Here is a 21527-nt window from a genome sequence, read left to right on the forward strand (position 1 = left end):
GTTATGATTTCTTTGTATAAAGCACAATTATTCCAATTCCTTATTTTGATGCTTTCGCTCCTTTCTTATCACCCCACTTCTTGGCTATTCGTTAAACTGAATTGTGGGTGTGGTGGGGGGTGTATTTATAGGCATTTTGAGGTTTGGGAAACTTTGCCCCTCCTGGTAGGAATGTATATCCCATACTTCACTAGCTCATGGACTCTTGCCAATATGAAAGAAATGAATTTATCAGGTAAATGCTTACATAAATTATGTTTTTGCGTCATCGCGAGCCTAGCTTGCCCACGAAAATTTTGAAATACACACTCCAAGTTACAACTAACTGGAACCCCAGGTAAGAAAAAAAATACCTAAATTCTCCCATAAACATAATCTCCATGCTGAAACTGTTAGACTGCAAAGGGAAATATACACAGACCTGACTCATGTGGCAAATATATATTAAAAACTTTATAATATAAAGTGCCAAACATAGATGAGTGTGTCTTAAAAATGATATATACTTACCAGAAGACACCCATCTACATAGAGAAGACAGCCAAACCAGTACTGAAACATATCAGTAGAGGTAATGGTAGAGGAGTATAATGTCGATCTGAACGGAGGCAGCAGATGAATCCCTGTAACCGATTTACAGAGAGCCCTAGAATAGATTTCCCATAGGCGAAAACATGGTATCATCAGGCAATACTTGCTTCACATCCCTCTGACAAACACTGTACTTTGAGAGGAATTGGGCTTCAAAATGCTTAGAAGCTCCTTTTACAGAAGAAATCAAGCACATCTTGCTTCACCACCTCCAAGGGAGGCAAAGTTTGTAAAACTGAGGTATGAGTGAGGTGGGAGGTGTATTTATAGGCATTTTGAGGTTTGGGTAACTTTGCCCCCTCCTTGTAGGAATTTATATCCCATACGTTACTAGCTCATGGACTCTTGCCACTTACATGAAAGAAATAAGAAATTCTGAGACAGAGGCAGCATTGAAACAGGTAACAGAGTCTCATAAAAAAAGAGGGTCTTACAAAAGATATATTATGTTTTTCACATAAATAATCAGAGGCGTTCAGTTGGTCAAGCTGCTGCACCCAGTATGAAAACCAGCACCTGTAAAGGGCTGAAATAAAAGAACAGCACAGCTGCAGGCGCTGAAGAAAAAACATTAGCATGATGAGTGATAGCCAATATGTTAAAGTTGTATCCAGCACTTCAGTAATCTTTAAATCTGATGAGAAGTGCATTTAACGGGACAATAAACGCATTGAGATTTTCATATGACTGGGTTTAGTTATGCAAACAACTTTGCAATATACTTTTATTATTTATTTTGCTACCTCCTCCCTTCTATATAATTTAGCTCTAATTTTGTCTTTTCTAATTCTCAGAACTTGAAATGCACCCTGCTGATTTTGTAAGGCGAATCCTTCTACAGATATGTCCCTAATTTGTTTTAACTGATAACAGCAAAACAATGCATTTCCTTCCTAAGATAGGGAGAGTCCACAGCTTTATTCCTTACTGTTGGGAAATACAACACCTGGCCACCAGGAGGACGCAAAGACACCCCAGCCAAATTCTTAAATATCCCTCCCACTTTCTCATTACCCCAGTCATTCTTTGCCTTTCGTCACGTTAGGAGATGGGAGAGAAGTGTCAGAAGATTCAGAGAGTCCTGAAAAAGAGTATCTGCCCTTCGAGATAGGACTGGAGTTTTAAGTAGTCATGTCAACCTCTCAGTGAGAGTATTGATGAAAGTTAGAGTCTGGAGATGCAGGGAAAGTTTTTTTACGAAACCATCTAGACTACTGCTAACAGCTCCTAAGCAATCAATGTTGACGAGTTTCATTGCCTGCTTTTTCTCACTCAAGTCCATGTCAGGGGCACTGCTATATGACTGTCACACTTGAGAGGCTGTGTTCTGTTCCACAGCATGGATCCTGGAGGTAAGATCTTTTACATTTTTACACATAAAACGCTATAACAGGGTCACAGTGTGCCTCCTTTATACCTTGAAAGGATCCAGGGTTAATATCCTCTGAGGGGGGTTTATTGAACAGTTGGGGTTAATTAATCAGTGTATTAATTATTTACATGCTACTTTGTGTGATTTTTTTTCTTGGGCTGATAGACTGTGTGTTTTTGGCTGGAACAAACCGGTTTCACTTTTAAGTTTCACTTTCATTTTTGAAAGTGTTGCACAGCTCCTATTACTTGCTGTACTTGTAATAACAGGGGAAGTACTGTCTTGCACTTTTTTATTTGTGTCCTCCTGTGGGCATAACCTGAGCTATGGAGGACTCTGACATATTAGAAGGTACTCCTTCTGTACTAAATCATACCTGTTTATATTGTGAGCAGGCCGTAGTTTTCCCGCCCACTCAATTATGTTCCACATGCCTTAACACCATTATAAAGTCTAAGAAGGGAACTAATCCTGCTTAAGGCTCTTAGTCCCTCTGAACCATGAACCATCTACCTCTCAGGACTTGGCGTCCCGTGAGATTACTACCCTTGCTACATTAGACTTTGCCGCGCAGTTCTAAACGGCGGTGTCTGCGGCCCTCAGTGCATTACCTCGCTCTAACAAACGTAAGAGAAAGGTTAAACATAGCTCTCTTGACCCGGAGTCATCTAAATATCGGATTTAGCTATTATGTCCCAGTTATCCGATGATGAGTTAACCTCTGTAGTTTCAGAGGGTGAACTTTCTGGGTTGGAGTCCTTAGCGTCTGAGCCTCCTGCTGCAGAGGAACCGTCCTTTAGATTTAAAATTGAGCACTTGCATTTTTTATTAAAGAAGGTGCTGTCTACGTTAGAGGTTCTAGAGGCTGCGCTGCCTGATGATTAGACAGAGTTTACAAAGACAGAAAAGTTCCTTTGACTTTTCCTGTGCCAGTTAAGATGGCGAACATTATTAAGAACGAATGGGAAAGAATTGGTTCTTTCTTTCCCAGCTCGCATAGTTTTAAAATGTTGTTGTTCCCGGTCCAGGACTTTCAACTGGACTTGTGGGGCTCCATTCCTAATGTAAATGGTGCTATATCTACGCTTGATAAACGTACTACAATACCTCTTGAGGATAGTTCTTCGTTCAGAGAGCTGATTTATAAGAAAAAGGAAACCTTTCTGAGAAAGATTTTTCAACATACAGGATTTTTGTTTCATCTGGCGGCTGCAGTTGCCGGAGCGGCTACCTACTGGTGCGACTCTTTGTCGGAACTCATTGAGGTGGAGTCTTCCCTTGAGGATATTCAAGACAGAATTAAAGCTCTGAGAATTGCTAATTCTTTTATCTGTGATGCGAACATGCAAATTATTCGCCTAAATGCAAAAGCCTCTGGCTTTGCGGTCCTAGCCCGCCGGGCGCTCTGGTTCAAATCTTGATCTGCGGATATGATAAGTCCAGACTCCTTTCTCTTCCCTTCAAGGGAAAGATTTTATTTGGTCCAGGCCTGGACTTCATTATTTCTTCTATAAGATACGACGAGTCCACGGATTCATCCTTTACTTGTGGGATATTATCCTTCTGCTAACAGGAAGTGGCAAATAGCACCACAGCAGAGCTGTCTATATAGCTCCTCCCTTGACTCCACCCCCAGTGATTCTTTTTGCCTACTCTAAGTACTAGGAAGGGTAAAGTGAAAGAGGTGATAAAATATTAGTTTTTATTTTCTTCAAGCAAGAGTTTTTTATTTTAAATGGTACCGGTGTGTACTATTTTCTCTCAGGCAGCAGATGGATGAAGACTTCTGCCTGGAGGCTGATGATCTTAGCATTTGTCACTAAGATCCAGAGCAGTTCCCACAGAATGACTGAGGAGTACTTAAGAAACTTCAGTGTGAGGAACGTTTTTCATTCTATAAGCAGTGAGGTATGTTCAGTCATTTTATTTTCTGGAGAGACTGTGGTATTTCAGAATTGGCTGACAGTATCCCCATGAGGGAAAGGGTAAGCAGTAATCCTAAAAGATATAGAGGGGTATTACTAAGCTTGCATATAGGGGCTAAGAAAAAATCGTTGACACTGAGTTTGAATGTTTGTGGGCAAACGTTTATGTAACTGGGAGTGCTGATAACGTTTTTGCAAGGAACGTTTTTTATGCTTAAATGAGAGGGTACATTTGGCTTCTTTTTGGGTTTAGGAACCCACATGGCTAGTTTGAGACCGCTCTGGTGCGGTTCATTTGGGCTGAGAGACATCGAGTGAGATGGGCGGGGCCTATTTTCGCGCCTCAGTTGCGCAGTTGTATTTGACAGGCAAGCAGCAAGCTCCAACTCCGTTGGGCCCTTGTGAGAGTATTGGGCCAAATCGAAGCTTTAACCCTGTTTTCCAGATCCATGTGGGCAGGTAGGCGCCACAGCAGGGCTGTGACGAGGTGCAGGGGGTGTTTTTTCCAGATTTAAACGTTTATTAATTATCCGTTTTTTTTCAGTAAGGGTTAAGTGTTCCTTTCCTTGTGGGGCAAACTTAGCTGCATAGTTTGAATGCTTATATCAAAAAATTGAAACAATTTGATTATTTTAAAGCAGTTTTGCAAAACGTGTATGCTTTTTTTCTCTTAAAGGCGCAGTACCGTTTTTTAAGATAGTTATTTTTTCACAAAATAAAGTGTTTTCAAGCCTGTTTGTGGTCATTACTAGCCTGTTTAACATGTCTGACATTGAGGAAAGCCAATGTTCAATGTTTTTGGAAGCCATTGTGGAACCCCCACTTAAAATGTGTCCCTCATGCACTGAAAGGGCAATAAATTGCAAAGAACATATTTTAGCTGACAAAAGTATGTTGCAGGATGATTCTCAGTCAGAAGAGAATCAGGTTATGCCATCTAATTCTCCCCAAGTGTCACAACCATTAACGCCCGCCCAAGCGACGTCAAGTATTTCTAGTGCTTCTAATTCTTTCACCCTGCAAGATATGGCCGTAGTTATGAATACTACCCTCACTGAGGTTTTATCTAAACTGCCTGGGTTGCAGGGGAAGCACAGTAGGTCCGGTGTGAGAGTAAATGCTGAGCCCTCTGACGCTTTATTAGCCATCTCTGATGTACCCTCACAATGTTCTGAGTTGGGGGTGAGGGAATTGCTGTCTGAGGGAGAGCTTTCTGATTCAGGAAAGATGTTCCCTCAGACAGACTCAGATATGACGGCTTTTAAATTTAAGCTAGAACACCTCCGCTTGTTGCTCAGGGAGGTTTTAGCGACTCTGAATGATTGTGACCCTATTGTAATTCCACCAGAGAAATTGTGTAAAATGTATAGATATCTAGAGGTTCCTACTTACACTAATGTTTTTCCGGTTCCTAAGAGGATTTCGGACATTGTTACTAAGGAGTGGGATAGACCAGGTATTCCGTTCTCTCCCCCTCCTACTTTTAAGAAAATGTTTCCCATATCAGACACCATTCGGGATTCGTGGCAGACGGTCCCTAAGGTGGAGGGAGCTATTTCTACCCTGGCTAAGCGTACAACTATACCTATTGAGGACAGTTGTGCTTTCAAAGATCCTATGGATAAAAAATTAGAGGGTCTTATAAAGAAAATATTTATTCATCAGGGTTTTCTTCTGCAACCTATAGCATGCATTGTTCCTGTAACTACTGCAGCTGCTTTTTGGTTCGAGGCTCTAGAGGAGGCTCTTAAGGTTGAGACCCCATTAGATGATATTCTGGATAGAATTAGGGCTCTCAAGCTAGCTAATTCTTTCATTACAGATGCCGCTTTTCAACTGGCTAAATTAGCGGCAAAGAATTCAGGTTTTGCCATTTTAGCGCGTAGAGCGTTATGGCTTAAGTTCTGGTCTACTGACGTGTCATCAAAATCTAAGCTTTTAGCCATTCCTTTCAAGGGTAAGACCCTATTCGGGCCTGAACTGAAAGAGATCATTTCAGACATCACTGGAGGAAAAGGCCATGCCCTTCCTCAGGATAAGACAAATAAGATGAGGACCAAACAAAATAATGTTCGTTCCTTTCGAAACTTCAAAGGTGGTCCCTCTACCTCCTCCCCTGCTGCAAAGCAGGAGGGGAATTTTTTTCAATCCAAGTCAGTCTGGAGACCTAACCAGACTTGGAATAAGGGTAAACAGGCCAAGAAGCCCGCTGCTGCCACCAAGATAGCATGAAGGGGCAGCCCCCGATCTGGGACCGGATCTAGTAGGGGGCAGACTTTCTCTCTTTGCTCAGGCTTGGGCAAGAGACGTTCAGGACTCCTGGGCTTTAGAAATCGTGACCCAGGGGTATCTTCTAGACTTCAAAGATTCTCCTCCAAGGGGGAGATTCCATCTTTCTCAATTGTCTTTAAACCAGACAAAAAGAGAGGCGTTCTTACACTGTGTAGAAGACCTATATACCATGTGAGTAATCTGCCCAGTTCCAAAAGCAGAACAGGGGAAGGGGTTTTACTCCAATCTGTTTGGGGTTCCCAAAAAAGAGGGAACCTTCAGAACAATTTTAGATCTCAAGATCCTAAACAAATTACTCGGAGTTCCATCCTTCAAGATGGAGACCATTCAGACTATTTTACCAATGATCCAGGAGGGTCAATATATGACCACCGTGGATTTAAAGGATGTGCATCTTCACATCCCTATCCACAAAGATCATCACCAGTTCCTCAGGTTCGCCTTTCTGGACAAGCATTACCAGTTTGTGGCTCTTCCCTTCGGGTTGGCCACAGCTCCCAGAATTTTCACAAAAGTGCTAGGGTCCCTTCTGGCGGTTCTGAGGCCGCAGGGCATAGCAGTGGCGCCCTATTTGGACGATATCCTGATTCAGGCGTCAACTTACCAACTAGCCAAATCTCACACGGACATCGTGTTGGCTTTTTTAAGATCTCACGGGTGGAAAATGAACATAAAGAAGAGTTCACTTGTCCCTCTCACAAGATTTCCATTTCTGGGAACTCTGATAGACTCGGTAGACATGAAAATTTTTCTGACGGAGGTCAGAAAATCAAAGATCTTAACCACCTGCCGAGCACTTCATTCCATTCCTCGGCCGTCAGTGGCTCAGTGTATGGAGGTAATTGGACTAATGGTAGCGGCAATGGACATAGTTCCGTTTGCTCGCTTGCATCTCAGACCACTGCAACTATGCATGCTCAGACAGTGGAATGGGGACTATGCAAATTTATCTCCTCAGATAAATCTGGATCAAGGGACCAAAGACTCTCTTCTTTGGTGGTTGTCACAGGATCATCTGTCCCAAGGAATGTGTTTCCGCAGGCCAGCATGGGTCATAGTGACGACGGACGCCAGCCTATTAGGCTAAGGTGCAGTCTAGAATTCCCTGAAAGCACAGGGTGTGTGGACTCAGGAGGAGGCTCTCCTCCCGATAAATATTCTAGAACTGAGAGCGATATTCAACGCGCTTCAGGCGTGGCCTCAGCTGGCTTCGGCCAGATTAATCAGATTCCAGTCGGACAATATCACGACTGTAGCATATATCAATCATCGGGGGGAACAAAGAGTTCTCTAGCGATGATAGAGGTTTCCAAAATAATTCGATGGGCAGAGACTCACTCTTGCCATCTATCAGCAATCTATATCCCAGGAGTGGAGAACTGGGAAGCGGATTTTCTAAGTCGTCAGACTTTTCATCCGGGGGAGTGGGAACTCCATCCGGAGGTGTTTGCACAATTGATTCACCAATGGGGCACACCAGAATTGGATCTGATGGCATCTCGTCAGAATGCCAAACTTCCTTGTTACGGGTCCAGATCAAGGGATCCTCAAGCAGTACTGATAGATGCTCTAGCAGTACCTTGGTCGTTCAACCTGGCTTATGTGTTTCCACCATTTCCTCTCCTTCCTCGCCTGATTGCCAGAATCAAACAGAAGAGAGCTTCAGTGATTTTGATAACACCTGCGTGGCCACGCAGGACTTGGTATGCAGACCTGGTGGACATGTCATCTTTACCACTGTGGACTCTGCCACTGAGACAGGACCTTCTCATTCAAGGTCCGTTCCAGCATCCAAATCTAGTTTCTCTGCGGCTCAAGCCGGGATTCTCTGAGTCGGTCATAGATACCTTGATTCAGGCTCGAAAGTCTGTCACTAGGAAAATTTATCATAAGATATGGCGTAAATATCTTTATTGGTGCGAATCCAAAGGCTACTCATGGAGTAAGATCAGGATTCCTAGGATTTTGTCCTTTCTCCAAGAAGGATTGGAGAAGGGGCTATCAGCTAGTTTCCTAAAGGGACAGATATCTGCTTTATCATTTTTACTGCACAAGTGTCTGGCAGATGTTCCAGACGTTCAGTCGTTCTGTCAGACTTTAGTTAGAATGAAGCCTGTGTTTAAACCTGTTGCTCCGCCATGGAGTTTGAATTTAGTTCTTAAAGTTCTTCAAAGGGTTCCATTTGAACCTATGCATTCCATAGATATTAAGCTTGTATCTTGGAAAGTTCTGTTTTTAGTTGCTATATCTTCGACTCGAAGAGTTTCTGAACTATCTGCATGGCAATGTGACTCGCCTTATCTTGTTTTCCATTCTGATAAGGTGGTTTTGCGTACCAAACCTGGATTTCTTCCTAAGGTTGTTACTAATAAGAATATTAATCAGGAAATTGTTGTTCCTTCCCTGTGTTCTAATCCTTCCTCTAAGAAGGATCGTCTGTTGCACAACTTGGACGTGGTTCGTGCTTTGAAGTTTTACTTGCAAGCGACCAAAGATTTCCGTCAAACATCTTCTCTGTTTGTTGTCTATTCTGGAAAACGTAGAGGTCAAAAAGCTACGGCTACCTCTTTCTTTTTGGCTGAAAAGCATCATCCGTTTGGCATACGAGACTGCTGGACAGCAGCCTCCTGAAAGAATTACAGCTCACTCTACTAGAGCGGTGGCTTCCACATGGGCTTTTAAAAATGATGCTTCTGTTGAACAGATTTGTAAGGCTGCGACTTGGTGTTCACTTCATACCTTTTCCAAATTTTACAAATTTGATACTTTTGCTTCTTCGGAGGCTATTTTTGGGAGAAAAGTTCTTCAAGCAGTGGTGCCTTCTGTTTAGGCATCTGTCTTGTCCCTCTCGTTCATCCGTGTCCTGTACCTTTGGTATTGTATCCCACAAGTAAAGGATGAATCCGTGGACTCGTAGTATCTTATAGAAGAAAAGTACATTTATGCTTACCTGATAAATTGATTTCTTCTATGATACGACAAGTCCACTGCCCGCCCTGTCAATTTAAGACAGATTATATTTTTTTTATTTAAAACTTCAGTCACTTCTGCACTTTTTAGTTTCTCCTTTTTCTTCCTGTACCTTCAGTCGAATGACTGGGGGGTGGAGTCAAGGGAGGAGCTATAGACAGCTCTGCTGTGGTGCTCTTTGCCACTTCCTGTTAGCAGGAGGATAATATCCCACAAGTAAAGGATGAATCTGTGGACTCGTCGTATCATAGAAGAAATCAATTTATCAGGTAAGCATAAATTTACTTTTTATTTTCCAATAAACTTTGGGACGTATTTGCATTGTCCCGTGTATGCAGTGCCTGCTCCTCTCTTTTCTCATACATTACTCAGAGGCTTGGTTCACCGCCATTGGCTATGGCACTCCGGGTATGGTAGGTCACACGGCAACACAGCTTTCACTTCCGGTTTGACCGGACTGAGGGAGTACGGGTGCTAGAGACGCCAGACCAACTTTCTTCCTTATGACTTGAACCTTTGAGGATCCGGACTCGCACCAAAAGGTAATGACTCTAAGAAAATTTATATGAAAACCGACATATGTGAGTACACTTACGCTTTGCTTCCAGCGTTTTGTGAGTGCTTTAACCTCTGCCAGTTTTCACTTTACATTGCTGCACAACTTCAATTTTGAATTGTATGTGACTGTAGTTTTGCACTAAGAAGTCAGTTTTTTTACCTGCTCCTGTGTTTGTATTGACTCACTGCCGTACCTACACCTGTAACACTGGCTATGCGAGGTGACTTAGAACTTGCTATTTAATACATCTAAGCACCCTTACTCTATTAGACATGGCAGGTGTGGACTCTGGCTTGGCAGATTCTATGTCAGTCAGCTCAGATACAACTAACCCTGTTTCCAGTACTGAACAGATTAACCCAGACATGTTCTTTAATATGGACAACAGACAGGACTTTTTTGATCAAATATTTTCAATGGAGGATGTTAACACTGATTATTCTGATATGATACAGCAGTTCAGATCATTGGAGAAAGCTATGGCTAATGATCTGAGACTAATAAGTATCTAGATTTACACAGGATACCTAGAGGGCTTCGAATTAAAAAATACCCCTCATTTCAATTTGAAAACACAGAGGACACAGAGGAATGGAATACAGCACTCTCTGAATGTTCCTTTAAATTGATGACAATTCTTATCCGTGTCAAAGATAACAAACGCAAAACACTAAGTTCCACCATTGCAGGTTTAAAGGAGGATTTAAAGCAATATGCCTCCTCTGATAAACTTGAAAGTCTCCAAAAACAACTGAGTGTTAACATAGCAAAACAAGATAAGGAGCAAGCCCATAGGAAGGGTGAAAAGTTTCTCAGGGACAAAGAGGACTATGATACTGATAAGGTATACAACTGGGCAGCTCTCAGAAAAATTCAAAGAGTCGACAGATCTAAAAGGCAACATAAACAAAAGAAAAATGTGAATAATCTCCATGAAAGTCAGAAGGATTTAACCCCACAGGTGCCCAAATCAATACTTAAAAAGAAGAAGAATCATAAGAAAGTGGTCTTCAGTGGCTCCGAAGGGGATAACTCAGATGCTGAAACCTCATTCGCGGGCACATCTTATACCTCCAATGGCTCCTCTTCTCCCTCTTCTGTTTGCTCCTCTTTCCCCTCCTTCCTCTGTTTTTTTACAGGGTACACCGAAGGACAGAATAGAAGATACACCCCTAGTAGTGAGACCCAAGACAAGACAGATGGGCCTATTAGAAAAAGAAGAAAAAGATGGAGGAAAGAGAGGGCCAGGAAAATCAAAGAAGAAGGGGACATTAATTGGTGATATTCACAATGTTCAAGGGGACTGTTTAAACATTAAAAGCACGTTTGGATTTAGCATTATCAATCTTTCCCATCATAATCTTACTGTTGATGAAAGTAAAGTATTAACTAAGGGATTGGGTTTTGCACCGTCAAATTTTTCAAGTTTTAATACACTCCTTGACCTTAATAAATTGATAAGAAAATTGACATTAAAACGCTATTTCGCCCTCACTAGAGACACAGTTGAAGTTGATACTGAGGAGTCAATTGAGACTCCTTGCAATTTAGAAAGAACACACTTTTTAGTCTGGCGTGCTCTGTAGTACAACTTACTGAGCTCTATAGTGGGGAGAGGAATGAGACGTTACCAAATGATATGTTGAAACCTGTTAAATCCAGGTCTGATTTTTATCCTGTACAATATAGAGGTCCTCATATTAATGCATACCAGAGGTTGGTCCAGGAGGAAATCCTACAGTTGGAGAGGACTCTGAGCAGCAATGCGTCCCCCCAGAATCTGAGTAAAGGGGAGAGGAAAGCTATTATGACTCTCAGGAACAATGATCAAATTGTCATTAGAAATTCGGACAAGCGGGGAAGCATTGTTGTTTTGGACAAGGAGGATTACTTCTGTGAGGCTCTTTCCCAACTGTCGGATGCCAAGGTTTATCAAAAATTGGCAGGAAATCCTGTTATAAACTACAAACAAGACCTTGTTAAATTAATAACTGAAGGTATACATATGGGTGTTTTCAGAGAGACAGACTTGGACACACTAGTCCCTAGAAATCCTCTTGTTCCTATCTTTTACCATGTCCCCAAGGTTCACAAGGACCTCACCCACCCACCGGGTAGACCCATTGTCTCCGGTGTGGGGTCCTTGTTTGAGCCCTTGGGGGCCTGGTTGGATAGCATCCTCCAACCTCTAGCTGTTAAGCAGCTATCTTACCTTAAAGACAGTTCACATCTCATAGATATCTTACAAACGGTGGTGTGGGAACCTAATTACACATGGTTAGTAGTGGACATTAGTTCCCTATATACTTCCATACCACAACATCTTGGAATTGAGGCAGTTGAATTCTTTTTGGAAAGAGAACTTAACCTGGAATATGATACTAAGAAGTATATTGGTGATATTTCTCTTGCAAGGTGTATCCAGTCCACGGATTCATCCTTTACTTGTGGGATATTCTCATTCCCTACAGGAAGTGGCAAAGAGAGCACACAGCAAAGCTGTCCATATAGCTCCCCCTCTAGCTCCAGCCCCCAGTCATTCTCTTTGCCGGCTCTAAGCACTAGGGTTTCTCTACGGGAGGGTAAAGTGAATGTGGTGTTAGAACTGATAGCGCCTGTATGGCCACGCAGGACTTGGTATGCAGACCTAGTGGACATGTCATCTGTCCCACCATGGACATTGCCAATGAGGCAGGATCTTCTGATACAGGGTCCGTTCAAGCATCCAAATTTAGTTTCTCTACGTCTGACTGCTTGGAGATTGAACGCTTAATTCTATCAAAGCGGGGGTTCTCTGAGTCAGTTATAGATACTCTAATTCTGGTTAGAAAGCCTGTCACCAGGAAAATCTACCATAAGATATGGCGGAAATATCTTTGTTGGTGTGAATCCAAGGGCTACTCATGGAGTAAGATTAGGATTCCCAGGATATTGTCTTTTCTCCAAGAAGGATTGGAGAAAGGATTGTCAGCTAGTTCCTTAAAAGGACAAATATCTGCTTTGTCTATACTGTTACACAAGCGTCTGGCAGAGGTACCAGACGTTCAAGCGTTTGCTCAGGCTTTAGTCAGAATCAAGCCTGTCTATAAACCTGTGGCTCCGCCATGGAGTTTGAATCTAGTTCTTTCAGTTCTTCAAGGGGTTCCGTTTGAACCTTTACATTCCATAGATATTAAGTTGTTATCTTGGAAAGTTTTGTTTATGTATTTTTCAAAAAAAAAAAAAAAAAAAAAGTTATTTAATAAACTCACTAAGCTTTAAGTAACTTTTTGCTATTAGAAAAAAAAGTAATATATATATTTTTTTTTTTTTTAAATAATATTTTTATTTGAGGTTCATTCAAAGACATACAGGGTCACAAAAGCAAGTCTTTCATCACATGTAATAAGACTTCAGAGTTACAAAAGGCATAAGCAGTGAAATGAAAGGATGAAGAATATAAAGCCAACATTTTACATATTATGAAGACATAATAATAATAGGATGCCAAACTTCTGGAAACCTTCTAAATGACACCATAGGTCGCTTTTGGACCTCTAAAGGTAAAAGGTAGTAATAAAGCTAGAGAAGGACTTTATAAACATGAGACCAGCTATGGATCTCAACCATGAACCTAATTTTTATAACATTTAGCAACAAGAAAACATAAGTATGTTGCGATAAATTCAAAATTTACAGTAGTAGCTGTGAATAATATAGAAAGAACTGTTATGCAATCGAGCTATCCTGCTAGACTGGGCGGGAAAAATAAACATAGTAGTAGACAGCTATGTAGCGGGGTGTACTTATGATGGGTATAGTATGGGTACGATATGGATTAAAGAGGTTCAAAAATATTCACATGTACATCAGGTAATAGAAATAGCACTATACTGGCCGCTATATCACAAGATTAACTAAACAGAAAGAAATTAAGAACAGCAAGTATATAAATGTACAAAACAGAGCTAGAACCTCTTTTTATAACAAATACATTCTCTTGCATGTGTAATACGGTAATATATGTATGAATGTTACAAGAGATTCTGTACTTATAGGGGAATTGGGTAAGGTGCAGCATAGACAAGAAAAGCTGCATAATTGTCCCTCTTAGTGTAGAGGGTACATTATGTTATGTCTGGGGGGGAGGGGGTAGTTTTTTAAGCGGGGGGGGGGGAGGAGGTGGTAATATGGAGGTGACAGGCAAAATGTATAAATGTGGTGGGGGGAGGAGGTGGAAATATGGGTGTGTTAACCAAGATGAATCCGAGAACTGTACATTTCTAAAGAATGCAATATAAGCTGCTGTGTTCTGACTTAAAATAAGCACGTTACATTAGAGAGAGCGCCGTAGCTACATGTACTAGCCAGTTACTCGTGGGCTTAGGCTTATATTGTGCGGTCTTGTGCTTATAAGATTCTCCATATCTGAAAACTTAGGTCATATTATTATAGCGTATTATATTATTCATTGCACCAACACGGCTTAGTATATACATTTATTGCCAATAGACATAACTGTTAAAGGCGGACAGATGTCTCTAGGGCTAGCCTCCGAGACGTCTAAGGTATTTGGGCTATTATGTGCCTACTGGGGTGCCAAGGTATAGGAACTTAGCTATATTGTGGGGCAGACCTATTGTGTAGAAATTTATAGCTCGAGTACCGGTCCCGTGTGAGACCTGAGAGTCCAAGGTGACACTTATATTCCATGGTAATATTTTAGGGAGAGAGGCTGTACATCGAAGTGCTAGGGCAGGTCCAGCCTGCATTGGAAACCAGATCATCCTATTATGAGTGAAAGCTGTGCATATGATAAGCCTAAATAGATGGCGTGCCTACAGCACTCCTGTATACATGTTCAAGGGGGTAATAAGCAACAGCCTGGGAGTTTAGTTAAAAAAATAAATAAAGTGCCTCTCTAGAGAGCCTGTTATGCTGAGCACATGGCTAGACATGGGCCAAACACCAAAACCTAGGGAGCCAGCGTCCAAGGTCTATTTACATATGATTTCTCAGAAGGGGGCTAATCAGGAAATACTTGTAACTAGAAGCAGAAGTGTTGATTGCATATGGATAAAACTAGGGAACACATAATGAATTAACAAAGTAGAGGGGGGACTAACCAAATCCCAATAACTCTATAACATACCCAACAAACATATTATTTAAAACCTTAGTAAAGTGTGCCATGCTATCTCGGCCGCTGACAGCGCGGGCACTTGCGGAGACCATGGGTATATGTCCGTTGTGTACATATCAGGAGGAAAAACATACCACTGACCAAGTCCCTCAGTGTGGCATAACATGTGGGAAACCAATAAGCCACAAGCCCTGATAAAGTAGCTATACACATAAGAGTGAGATTGTAGCAGTATCAGAAAATAAATCAAGCCCCTAGTATTTGTGCAGAAAGTTTTTCTTGTGGCTTAATATATGTATTAGCATGGTAAGCAGTCCCACTAGTTAGTGTGCGGGTAAATGTTCAGACTCAAAACGGTTTCCTTATATGTTGCAGATCAAGAGCTGCCAGCATATTCATGGAGAGCCCCAGATTAGCCAATGCCTCTTCTCAGGTCACCGGGAGTGCTCTGGACCTTTAGGGTGAGGCTCAATGATGTACACCAGTTGACAGCGTCCCTTCCGTATTGAAAAGCACTGGTCACACATAAGGCATGGGTTCTGAATCCATCTGCCTCTGTAATAAGTATGTTATGTAAACCATACCTCTCCAGTGGGTACCCAGATGTCAATAGGAATTTGGGGGTCTTGCGCGGTCCCTGTGCCTGCGTCCAACCGCTGCTGCACCACAGCGCATCTGCCAGCGGAGTTTCTCTGGAGGTTTCATGAAGCGCATCTAGCTGGGAATCATCCGTGTCAGCAGCGGCCTTCATATCTCTGCCGGAATCCAGCCGAGTGATCTCCCCGGCCCTCGCAGCAGTGCTTTGTAAGCGAGAGTGAAGTGGTCTTAGGAGGGAAGATGGCGGCTGCTCATGTTCCAATATGCGTTCTGTGCCGTCGCATTCCCTCTTGTGAGCAGTCAGGGTGGGTAGAGAGTCGGGGTGTCTGGCGGTAGACTTGCAAGGGTCAGCCAAAGAGGTCAAAAGAGCTTCGCCATATCGATCAATTAGACCATGCAGCTGGCTCAAAATGGAGGCTGCTGTATCGTCGCACATTCTAGGCCAGCGAGAGTTAGAGAGCCCGGGGCACTAAAGTTAGGACAAAAACCACTATACTGCTGTCCAGAGGTAGTAACAGGTGAAACCTCCACTTACACCCCCTGGATAGAGTGAAAACTGGAGAAAATAGGCAGTAAATCCCTTAAAAATAAGAAATATGTCAGGAGCTCTATGAAAGTACGACTTGTCTCAATGGAGGTTGGCTCCTCCCCCCGAAAGTTTTGTTTTTGATAGCCATCTCTTCTGCTAGAAGAGTTTCAGAATTATCTGCCTTACAGTGTGATTCACCTTACCTGGTGTTCCACGCAGATAAGGTAGTTTTGCGTACCAAGCCTGGTTTTCTTCCTAAAGTTGTTTCTAACAAGAATATTAACCAGGAAATAGTTGTTCCTTCTCTGTGTCTTAATCCATCTTCAAAGAAGGAACGTCTATTACACAATCTTGATGTAGTTCGTGCTTTAAAGTTCTATTTACAAGCAACTAAGGATTTCAGACAAACATTTTCTTTGTTTGTTATCTATTCTGGTAAGAGGAGAGGTCAGAAAGCGACTGCTACCTCTCTTTCCCTTTGGCTTAAAAGCATCATCCGTTTGGCCTATGAGACTGCTGGCCAGCAGCCTCCTGAAAGAATTACTGCTCATTCTACTTGAGCAGTGGCTTCCACATGGGCTTTCAAAAATGAGTCTTCTGTTGAACAGATTTGTAAGGCAGCGACTTGGTCTTCACTGCATACTTTTGCCAAATTTTAAATTCGATACTTTTGCTTCTTCGGAGGCTATTTTTGGCAGAGAGGTTTTGCAAGCAGCGGTGCCTTCCGTTTAAGGTACATGTCTTGCTCCCTCCCTTCATCCGTGTCCTAAAGCTTTGGTATTGGTATCCCACAAGTAAAGGATGAATCCGTGGACTGGATACACCTTGCAAGAGAAAACAGAATTTATGCTTACCTGATAAATTACTTTCTCTTGCGGTGTATCCAGTTCACGGCCCGCCCTGGCATTTAAGTCAGGTAAATTTTTTTTTGTTTAAACTACAGTCACCACTGCACCCTATGGTTTCTCCTTTTTCTTCCTAACCTTTGGTCGAATGACTGGGGGGTGGAGCTAGAGGGGGAGCTATATGGACAGGTTTGTTGTGTGCTCTCTTTGCCACTACCTGTAGGGAATGAGAATATCCCACAAGTAAAGGATAAATCCGTGGACTGGATACACCGCAAGAGAAAGTAATTTATCAGGTAAGCATAAACTCTGTTTCTCCAACATAGGTGTGTCCGGTCCACGGCGTCATCCTTACTTGTGGGATATTCTCTTCCCCAACAGGAAATGGCAAAGAGTCCCAGCAAAGCTGGTCACATGATCCCTCCTAGGCTCCGCCCACCCCAGTCATTCTCTTTGCCGTTGCACAGGCAACATCTCCACGGAGATGGTTAAGAGTTTTTTGGTGTTTAAATGTAGTTTTTATTCTTCAATCAAGTGTTTGTTATTTTAAAATAGTGCTGGTATGTACTATTTACTCTGAAACAGAAAAAAGATGAAGATTTCTGTTTGTAAGAGGAAGATGATTTTAGCAGAAGTTACTAAAATCGATTGCTGTTTCCACACAGGACTGTTGAGATGAAGTAACTTCAGTTGGGGGAAACAGTTGGCAGACTTTTCTGCTTAAGGTATGACTGGCCATATTTCTAACAAGACTATGTAATGCTGGAAGGCTGTCATTTCCCCTTATGGGGACCGGTAAGCCATTTTCTTAGTTAAATAAAAGAATAAAGGGCTTCATAAGGGCTTAAAAAAACTGGTAGACATTTTTCTGGGCTAAAACGATTGCTTTGCTAGGCATATTTCTCCAACATAGGTGTGTCCGGTCCACGGCGTCATCCTTACTTGTGGGATATTCTCCTCCCCAACAGGAAATGGCAAAGAGCCCAGCAAAGCTGGTCACATGATCCCTCCTAGGCTCCGCCTTCCCCAGTCATTCTCTTTGCCGTTGTACAGGCAACATCTCCACGGAGATGGCTTAGAGTTTTTTAGTGTTTAACTGTAGTTTTTATTATTCAATCAAGAGTTTGTTATTTTAAAATAGTGCTGGTATGTACTATTTACTCTGAAACAGAAAAGAGATGAAGATTTCTGTTTGTAAGAGGAAAATGATTTTAGCAACAGTTACTAAAATCGATGGCTGTTTCCACACAGGACTGTTGAGAGGAATTAACTTCAGTTGGGGGAACAGTGAGCAGACTTTTGCTGCTTGAGGTATGACACATTCTAACAAGACGATGTAATGCTGGAAGCTGTCATTTTCCCTATGGGATCCGGTAAGCCATTTTTATTATAGAAAGAAAAAAAGGGCTTCACAAGGGCTTTTTAAGACTGTAGACATTTTCTGGGCTAAATCGATTTATATATAAACATATTTTATACTCTATAGCCTTGAGGAATTATTTTAATCTTGGGAATTATGTAAAATAACCGGCAGGCACTGTATTGGACACCTTATTCTCTAGGGGCTTTCCCTAATCATAGGCAGAGTCTCATTTTCGCGCCTGTATTGCGCACTTGTTTTTGAGAAGCATGACATGCAGATGCATGTGTGAGGAGCTCTGATACATAGAAAAGACTTTCTGAAGGCATAATTTGGTATCGTATCCCCCTTTGGGCTTGGTTGGGTCTCAGCAAAGCAGATACCAGGGACTGTAAAGGGGTTAAATATAAAAACGGCTCCGGTTCCGTTATTTTAAGGGTTAAAGCTTCCAAATTTGGTGTGCAATACTTTTAAGGCTTTAAGACACTGTGGTGAAATTTTGGTGAATTTTGAACAATTCCTTCATACTTTTTCGCAATTGCAGTAATAAAGTGTGTTCAGTTTAAAATTTAAAGTGACAGTAACGGTTTATTTTAAAACGTTTTTTGTACTTTGTTATCAAGTTTTTGCCTGTTTAACATGTCTGAACTACCAGATAGACTGTGTTCTGAATGTGGGGAAGCCAAGGTTCCTTCTCATTTAAATAGATGTGATTTATGTGACACAAAATTTAGAGAAAATGATGCCCAAGATGATTCCTCAAGTGAGGGGAGTAAGCATGGTACTGCATCATCCCCTCCTTCGTCTACACCAGTCTTGCCCACACAGGAGGCCCCTAGTACATCTAGCGCGCCAATACTCCTTACTATGCAACAATTAACGGCTGTAATGGATAATTATATCAAAAACATTTTAGCCAAAATGCCCACTTATCAGCGAAAGCGCGACTGCTCTGTTTTAGAAAATACTGAAGAGCATGAGGACGCTGATGATATTGGTTCTGAAGGGCCCCTACACCAGTCTGAGGGGGCCAGGGAGGTTTTGTCTGAGGGAGAAATTTCAGATTCAGGGAAAATTTCTCAACAAGCTGAACCTGATGTGATTACATTTAAATTTAAATTGGAACATCTCCGCGCTCTGCTTAAGGAGGTGTTATCCACTCTGGATGATTGTGAGAATTTGGTCATTCCAGAGAAACTATGTAAAATGGACAAGTTCCTAGAGGTCCCGGGGCCCCCCGAAGCTTTTCCTATACCCAAGCGGGTGGCGGACATTGTAAATAAAGAATGGGAAAGGCCCGGTATACCTTTCGTCCCTCCCCCCATATTTAAAAAATTGTTTCCTATGGTCGACCCCAGAAAGGACTTATGGCAGACAGTCCCCAAGGTCGAGGGGGCGGTTTCTACTCTAAACAAACTCACCACTATACCCATAGAAGATAGTTGTGCTTTCAAAGATCCTATGGATAAAAAAATTAGAAGGTTTGCTTAAAAAGATGTTTGTTCAGCAAGGTTACCTTCTACAACCAATTTCATGCATTGTTCCTGTCACTACAGCCGCGTGTTTCTGGTTCGATGAGCTAGAAAAGGCACTCAATAATAATTCTTCTTCTTATGAGGAGATTATGGACAGAATTCATGCTCTCAAATTGGCTAATTCTTTCACCCTAGACGCCACTTTGCAATTGGCTAGGTTAGCGGCGAAAAATTCTGGTTTTGCTATTGTGGCGCGCAGAGCGCTTTGGTTAAAATCTTGGTCAGCGGATGCGTCTTCCAAGAACAAATTACTTAACATTCCTTTCAAGGGGAAAACGCTGTTTGGCCCTGACTTGAAAGAGATTATCTCTGATATCACTGGGGGCAAGGGCCACGCCCTTCCTCAGGATAGGTCTTTCAAGGCCAAAAATAAACCTAATTTTCGTCCCTTTCGCAGAAACGGACCAGCCCCAAGTGCTACGTCCTCTAAGCAAGAGGGTAATACTTCTCAAGCCAAGCCAGCCTGGAGACCAATGCAAGGCTGGAACAAAGGAAAGCAGGCCAAGAAACCTGCCACTGCTACCAAGACAGCATGAGATGTTGGCCCCCGATCCGGGACCGGATCTGGTGGGGGGCAGACTCTCTCTCTTCGCTCAGGCTTGGGCAAGAGATGTTCTGGATCCTTGGGCACTAGAAATAGTCTCCCAAGGTTATCTTCTGGAATTCAAGGGGCTTCCCCCAAGGGGGAGGTTCCACAGGTCTCAATTGTCTTCAGACCACATAAAAAAAACAGGCATTCTTACATTGTGTAGAAGACCTGTTAAAAATGGGAGTGATTCATCCTGTTCCATTAGGAGAACAAGGGATGGGGTTCTACTCCAATCTGTTCGTAGTTCCCAAAAAAGAGGGAACATTCAGACCAATCTTAGATCTCAAGATCCTAAACAAGTTTCTCAAGGTTCCATCGTTCAAAATGGAAACCATTCGAACAATTCTTCCTTCCATCCAGGAAGGTCAATTCATGACCACGGTGGATTTAAAGGATGCGTATCTACATATTCCTATCCACAAGGAACATCATCGGTTCCTAAGGTTCGCATTCCTGGACAAGCATTACCAGTTTGTGGCACTTCCGTTCGGATTAGCCACTGCTCCAAGGATTTTCACAAAGGTACTAGGGTCCCTTCTAGCGGTGCTAAGACCAAGGGGCATTGCAGTAGTACCTTACTTGGACGACATTCTGATTCAAGCGTCGTCCCTTCCTCAAGCAAAGGCTCACACGGACATTGTCCTGGCCTTTCTCAGATCTCACGGGTGGAAAGTGAACGTAGAAAAAAGTTCTCTATCTCCGTCAACAAGGGTTCCCTTCTTGGGAACAATAATAGACTCCTTAGAAATGAGGATTTTTCTGACAGAGGCCAGAAAATCAAAACTTCTAAACTCTTGTCAAATACTTCATTCTGTTCCTCTTCCTTCCATAGCGCAGTGCATGGAAGTAATAGGTTTGATGGTAGCGGCAATGGACATAGTTCCTTTTGCGCGAATTCATCTAAGACCATTACAACTGTGCATGCTCAGTCAGTGGAATGGGGACTATACAGACTTGTCTCCGACGATACAAGTAAATCAGAGGACCAGAGATTCACTCCGTTGGTGGCTGTCCCTGGACAACCTGTCACAGGGGATGAGCTTCCGCAGACCAGAGTGGGTCATTGTCACGACCGACGCCAGTCTGGTGGGCTGGGGCGCGGTCTGGGGACCCCTGAAAGCTCAGGGCCTTTGGTCTCGGGAAGAATCTCTTCTACCGATAAATATTCTGGAACTGAGAGCGATACTCAATGCTCTCAAGGCTTGGCCTCAGCTAGCAAAGGCCAAGTTCATACGGTTTCA

The sequence above is a fragment of the Bombina bombina genome, unplaced genomic scaffold (assembly GCF_027579735.1).
Source record: "Bombina bombina isolate aBomBom1 unplaced genomic scaffold, aBomBom1.pri scaffold_78_1, whole genome shotgun sequence".
Lineage (NCBI taxonomy): Eukaryota > Metazoa > Chordata > Amphibia > Anura > Bombinatoridae > Bombina > Bombina bombina.